The sequence below is a fragment of the Mobula hypostoma genome, chromosome 15 (genome assembly GCF_963921235.1).
Source record: "Mobula hypostoma chromosome 15, sMobHyp1.1, whole genome shotgun sequence".
Lineage (NCBI taxonomy): Eukaryota > Metazoa > Chordata > Chondrichthyes > Myliobatiformes > Myliobatidae > Mobula > Mobula hypostoma.
This window is the reverse complement of record NC_086111.1, coordinates 29,766,103-29,773,239: the sequence shown is the minus strand read 5'-3', so window position 1 is coordinate 29,773,239 and position 7,137 is coordinate 29,766,103.

Genomic DNA, 7,137 nt, shown 5'->3' with positions numbered 1-7,137 from the left:
TGATTCATGACCAGACTCTTGAAGCACTTCACAGTGGATGTAAGTGCTATTGGATAATAATCATTGTGACAGGTTACCACATTCTTCTTGGGTATGATTGAAGCCTACTTGAAGCAGGTGGGTAACTTCTTAGACTGTTGAAGCCATAGGTTTAAGATGTCCATAAATACTCCAGCACAACTCTTTATAATCAGCCAGGTGCACTGTCTGAGCCAAATGCTTTTGGTGGCTTCACCCTCCTGAAGTATGTTCTCATGTTGGCCTCAGAGACTGAAGTCACAGGATGGTCAAGGGCTGTGAGAATTTGTGAAGGTGCTTCTATGTTGTTGGTCGAATCACCTCCTACAACCTTGATTCTTTTCCTGTTTTGTGTTAACTAGCATAATTGCTACCTTCCCTTCTGCATCTTTTCTCCTACAATCTGCTGTCATAATTATGCACAATTTGAATGATTGCCAAATTCCCTCATCTCTGATGGAGGGTCTCGACCCAAAATGGAGATGCTACCTGACCTGCTGAGTTCCTCTAGCATTTTGTGTGTGTTGCTATGGATTTCCTGCATTTTCAGATTTTCTTGTGTTTGTGATTTTCCCTCATTTCTAGCCTCCCTTTCCACTCCCAAGTGTTTGATGTGTTGTTGTTTTCCAAGTTCACCAATTTTACCTGAAACACTTTTAGGTGCCTGCTCTCTCACAGTAGATGGATTTGATAGTCACAAATCACAACCAGTGAGATGTGAAAACAAACTAAGCTAACTATCCCTGCCCTGTCAGCAGCTTTTGACTTTCTGTGATGTCCAGAGTATTACTACTGGTATTGCACATATATACTGCATACTCTATGTTTTCCTTCCCTTTATTTTGCTTCAGTGTGCTTGCTCTAGGCTAAATAATTCATTTTAATTAAGCAAATGAGAAGGCTTGCCAGGGATTGGTATGGAAAGGAACATGAGCTATTTGTGATAATTAGTAATCAATGGATACTGAATTATACAACTTGTAGTGCAGGAGCCAGCAAAGTACCTCCATTCAAGCTGCAGAGACAATCCTGAGTTTTCAACAGTCAGTTTAATTCCACTCTGACTATTTCAATTCCAAAGAATGCCAAAGCAGATTGGGAGAAAAGTATCTCACTTTCCAAATTGGCAGATTATAACCTTCAGCAGTTAACACTGAAATCAACAATTTCAGATAAATCAGCCATCCTCATTCTGTCGTCTCCTATTTCTAGCATTTGGTTTATTCCTCTACTCCTTTTAATCCTTTCAATATTTCAGACTTCATTTGAAACCTCTTTTTGACACCTAGCCCAGGCAGGTCTTTTGTTATTTATTAGCTGACACTACCCTCTGTGGACCAACATCACTCCCACCAGCCAATTTCTCCTGCTCACTACCTTATTATAAACATTCCCATTGTTCCCTCCAGCTCTCCTACCTTATGTTTCACCCTTTTCCCACTAATGAAAGATCATCAACCTAAAATTTTAGCCCTGATGTCCTCTTTTCCAACACTGCCTAACCTGCTGAATATTACCCATTTTCACTTTTGGATTTCAAACATCTGCAGTATTTTATTATTGGATCCCTGAAGCCTATTTCTCACTTGCAATGCAACTGCAGTACTCTTCAAATGTATTATAGGAAAAACAAATAAAACTGTTTATTCAGATACTTCCTTGAAAATATCATTTTAAATACAAACTGATGTTCTTAAATTTGATTACTATCACAGTAGCTTTTTACTGGTAATTGCTACTATTATGTAGGTAAGTGTGAACCAAGCCACTCTTAATGTTATTCATCCTGTTAACAGCCATAAATATTTCAGTTGGAAACTCATGAATTCCAATTTAACCATGTCATAAAAATTCTGTAACAATTTCATATTTCATTAAAAATGAGCTAGACCTTTGCTTTGAACTCAATTGCTAACAAAAATCAATGCTACTGATGTTTATTTGCACCAGATTCCTTTATCATCTGGGATTTAGTTGCTGTCACACAAATTAATCCTTAGTTCACACTCACCACTTGTGATACTTCAACACTTATTTGCATCAGAAACTGCTGTGGCTCATTTGTTCCAATAATTGTCATTCATGATGTTGACAAAACTTTGCCACTACTAGTAAAAGCTTGAGAAGGAAGTATGTCAATGCCCTCAATAGTTCCATTAGAGAATCTGGTTTAGTGCAACGTGCATTCAACAGCATCCCCAGCTGGTACACAGTAAGACAGCACCAATTCATTCTCCTCTGTGAGCCATTGCATTCCAGTTTCTACACATCAGTGGTGCTCTCTACTGGTTTTCAGAGAGAATTACTAAATAGATGCCATGGTCCATGAGGTCTTTTTCTTTCTTGTCCATCAAAAATGTCACATTTCTCTGGTGACAATCATGTTTTAATACATTCAACATTTTACCCTATGTGAGTAGTGTCCAAACAAAAATTGTGTTGGCATATTATCCAATTTCATGTTGGCATTTCATCTGCTGCCTAGGTGTGAAAGTGGCTAACAGTTTACCAGGAAATCCACCCCTCCTTCTGCTGTGGAGAAAATGTCACAATTGTTGCCAAACTGATGTGAGAACTTAAGTTTCTAAATAAAGCCTGGGACAATTAACAGTTCAAAATTCAATATCTGTCATCATGAGGAAGTTCCTGAAGAATTCGAGCATCTTGCACCTTTTGAGTAACAAGGCAAAGGCTTTCTAGTGTCATCTGTTTGTAATTACCTTTCTGTTTGGCTGGTCAGAAGCCTGGACACTATTAGTAAGCTTAATAACACTATTCAAACTAGAATGTATTAATGGTGAATTAATTTAGAAATGCTTGCGATGATTTGATTTTTTGATTTTCATGGGGTATTCCAATACCATTCCAGTACAAACAGTACTAGAGTAATAAAGACACCGTGAATTGTTTTGATTAGTTGGATCTATTTGCCATTTAAGTGCTCAACCTTCTAGATAACCTGCTCATTTACTCTATGGATCTTGAATGAGCACGGTCTCACTCCCAAGTACAGGACCTCCCAGGTTATGACAAGGTTCAGTTCCTTGTGGACTGCTTGTAACCTAAAATATTCACAAGTTGGAAATGCAACTGCAAACCGAGTTCTCACGTGGCATAAGATGCCCATTGTCTCACAGCAGCCAGCAAAAGCATCCTGATAGTCTCATACCCTGGGTTGTACTTGTTCAAGTTTTTTTTGGCAATGTACAAACATTTGTAGTATGCAATCAGTCCGGAGGGGGCATCAATGTAATACACTGAATTTGGGTGGTGTAACCTGCTTGTCTTGCAATTGTTAGGTCATCAGTACAGGTGGATTGGTTAGCCACTCTTGTAGATTTAAGAGGAGGATGTCAATATACTACTTTTTGGTAGACCATTCATGTTGCAAATTCTTAGGGATGAAGCTCTCTGAGCTGTACATAATGTACTTATGTTTTACATAGCAGTTTTTGATGTTTGCATCATGTAGATTAGTTGATATCCTTTCATTACATGATAGATCTGAGAACTGCATCCTGTGCTGAAAGGCATCAAAAGTATCTCAAAACCATTTGCAATCTAAGTGAGTCAGCATTTGCTCCAACTATCACTTGGACATGAACCAGTTTACTGGGGTGTAAATTATTCTTCCAAAATTAGACAGAACCAATTCAGCATAAAACATCTAAAATTTGTATACGTGCCAAAGAAGGCTGGTCATAAATTGTTTAGAACGAAGGGGCCATTAACTGGTTTCAAAGGCATGATGTGCATTTGACAGATCTGAAATAAGCAGCGCGCTCTTAGATGTTAGCTCAATGAAAAGCAAGTCACTTGTTTTTGTGCAAAATCTTTGTTCAGTACTTGTCATTGCAACTTGCTTTTGTACCATATCAAGTGGTTTAATTCTTTTGAAGTAATTGATGCCCTACCTGGTAAATGTTACACTATGGTCCTGCTCTACTTTCTGTTAGTCCGTCATTATTTTCATTACAAACTGAACCTTTTTTCCATAATCATTCCTAGCATAAACTGTTGTTCAAAGCTAGTTACAAAATAATTCACTGAAAAGGTATTTCTGAAACTTTTTTTAAACAGATACAACTATTACTTATCGTACACAGGTCCAATGCAAGTCCTGACGTGTAGTTGGCTCTCCAGTTGAGAGATGCTTTCTGGCTAATTTGTACCATGTTGCACTCACATAATGCTCAGTTTAGACTTTCTTGAAGCCACTCCACTGCTGACCCAATCTTGTATCAATGAACTGAATTCCAGAGATGTGAAAAGAATGACTGGTTTGGACATTAACATATCAGGTCATTAAGTTTGACGTCAAGGAAGGCATCATGTGGCAATAGGAAAAAAAAACACATTCAATGTCTGGAATCATACCTCACAACAGAAGAAAATTGTAACCATAAGGAAGGTGGCAGAGCACTAGGTACATTTGTTCATCCTACATGTCTAACAATCACAAGCTACTGCTGGATATTAATATCCAGCACAACAATCCCATCAACAAGTTGCTCGATAGCAATGGAGCTGGACTTCTTGCATATTATTGTTGTGTTGTCACCTGGACTTGTTGCATACCATCATACCGAAACAGTGCAGAGTCCAAAAAAAAAACATACCAGTGACTGTCATGTACATTTTTTATTGTAATTGCAAGACCCTGATGGACATTAGTAAGGTAGAATATTGTTAGTTCACTGGTTCATTAGCAAGACCAATGGCAAGAAAGCTGCTTTGCTTCAGTTGTTGAGCAGACAAGGCCCTCACGTTTCGGTGTCATCAGTTGCAATTGCCAACGGAGATGGAGCTGGCTGTGCACAGTTGGATTTCATACAGGGTTGGGGGCTGACCCCCTCCCCTCAGTGCTGCCTCCAGTGTTCACCTGGTAGAAGAAAAAGTTGCACCAGGACAACTCAGGGACTTCGGATTTTTTTTTTCTCGTGACTGTATGTTTTTCTGAAATCATAACCATTTTTGCTATCTGTGCAATGTGCTGTACATTTTTGGTATGTGTTTTGCACCTTGGCAGTAGAGGAACATTGTTTCGTTTGGCTATATTCATGTATAGTTGAATGATAATTAAAATTTTAAACTTGAACTAGGAGTCCAAACATTCATGGACACGTTATTCAGGTTCAACTATCTATTTTAATTGATGAGCCTCTTTTCATCACAAAATCAGTAATAGGGGTATCAGCTGACGATTGCACAATGCTCAGTTTCATACTTCATTAACTGTAAACAACTAAGATACAGCAAAAATGTACAAGTCTTCTCTCTCTCTCTCTTAAGATAGTTGGAGTTTTAGGCAATATTGAAGGAAGAGCATTTGCCAATTCACTTTAAGTATTTAAAGATTCAGAGAGTACTCCATCCTGAAGATTCTTCTCATTTATTTTACTTGGTTATTATAGAGGGATAATAAATCAGCCATAATAGAATGGAGGAGACTCGATGGGCTGAATAGCCTAATTCTTCTCCTATGTCTTATGGCCCTGAAAGATCAGAAGAACTGGAACAAACAAAACTATAACTTATCCAAATTGTTTATCCTACAATTTGTGTAAATCCAAATTAATTACCTTCTCTTGTATTAAAATAAATTAATTTCACAATTTGAATTCTAACTAGATGGGAAGACTTTCTAGCTGATGATCAGATGTCTTGCCTCACTTTATTACGCAGTTGCAGTTGTAGGTTGAGTGTAAGTCTGTTACCTAGGACAAAAGCAGAAAATTCAAATGGAAACCACGTGGTGCTTCAGTTTAAAAAAATGTGGAAAGAGGAACATCTATGTGTATATTCCATTAAAGATGAGTACACAGGACCTGAACTTCAGCTGCAAGGGGCTTGTTCTACGTGCAGATTCCTCTGTAATTGACAAACTGATGGATTTAATTGAAATCATGAACTTCTATGAACCAAAGTAAATTATTTTGATCCATGACACAAAGTAGTAGAAAAAGATAGCAGAAGTAGAAGAAAAATAGTTTTCCCTCACTGATGGTAGGCATAGTAGATTTTCTTACAAGTGATATAGTAGTCAAAATCAGTTCAATAATCCAGGATATAGTTTCCTAAGAGCATTTTATAAAATGGCAAAAAAAACATCTGGATGATACAATAGAATAGTATTTTTGTTTACCTTCGACTAGGTGTCTCTTCCTTAAAAATCATAGTACAAAAGATATTTTAAAGGAAATAATTCAGGTTATTTGTACCAAGCTAATCTTTCTAAAACAGAGGAAATGCAGAGAGTGGAATAATTTATTATATTATAAAATCCTTTTTAAAATGTAACAATTATACAATGGAATATCTCATAGTATCAGGACAGTACGAGCTAAATCTCCCGTATGATCAAACATATCTGGCGAACATCATCTTGGCATTGGAAACTCTTGGTTGCCAAAAATTTAAAAGCTGATTGAGATCTCCATCTTGAAAATTATCAGGCAAAATCAGTCAATAGTCCTCAACTACTGTGCTACCAGGAGCTCAGTGCAAAGGGAGAGGGATGATTATGCAGAAAAAAATATCAAAGTTAACATAAGTTGAGAATGTTCATAAAAAATTATTACAAGCATTGTACCAGCACAAGACATACAAAGGATAGTAATGATTTAACAAGGCTCTAAGGAGTTTTGCTGAACAAAGGAAGACCTTAAGGTATAAGTACCTAGCTCCCTGAAAATCGGAACACTGGCGGACAGGGTGTCCAGAAAGCATATGATAAACTTGCCTTTAAAAGCTGAATTTTACAGTTGCATAAATATTGGTTAGTTTATACATGGTACTATTACCCATAGTTCTGGTCACCACACTATTGGAAAGGCATGGTTAAGCTCGAGGAAATGCAGAAAATGTTTTCAAGGATGCTACATGGATGGAAGGGATTATCAGGTCAGACTAAATAATACTGGTCTGTTGTCTCGAGCAAAAGTGGCTGAGAGGTGATATAATAAAATTATGAAAGAAAGCAACATTTCTCACGGTAGGGATGTCTAAAATTAGAGGGCATAGGATCAAACTAAGAAAGAGGTTTAAGAAGCCTTGAGGGGTAAATTTTTCAGAGTCGCTGGTCTCTGGATTGAGCTTCCAGAGGTGGTGGTGGAGGCA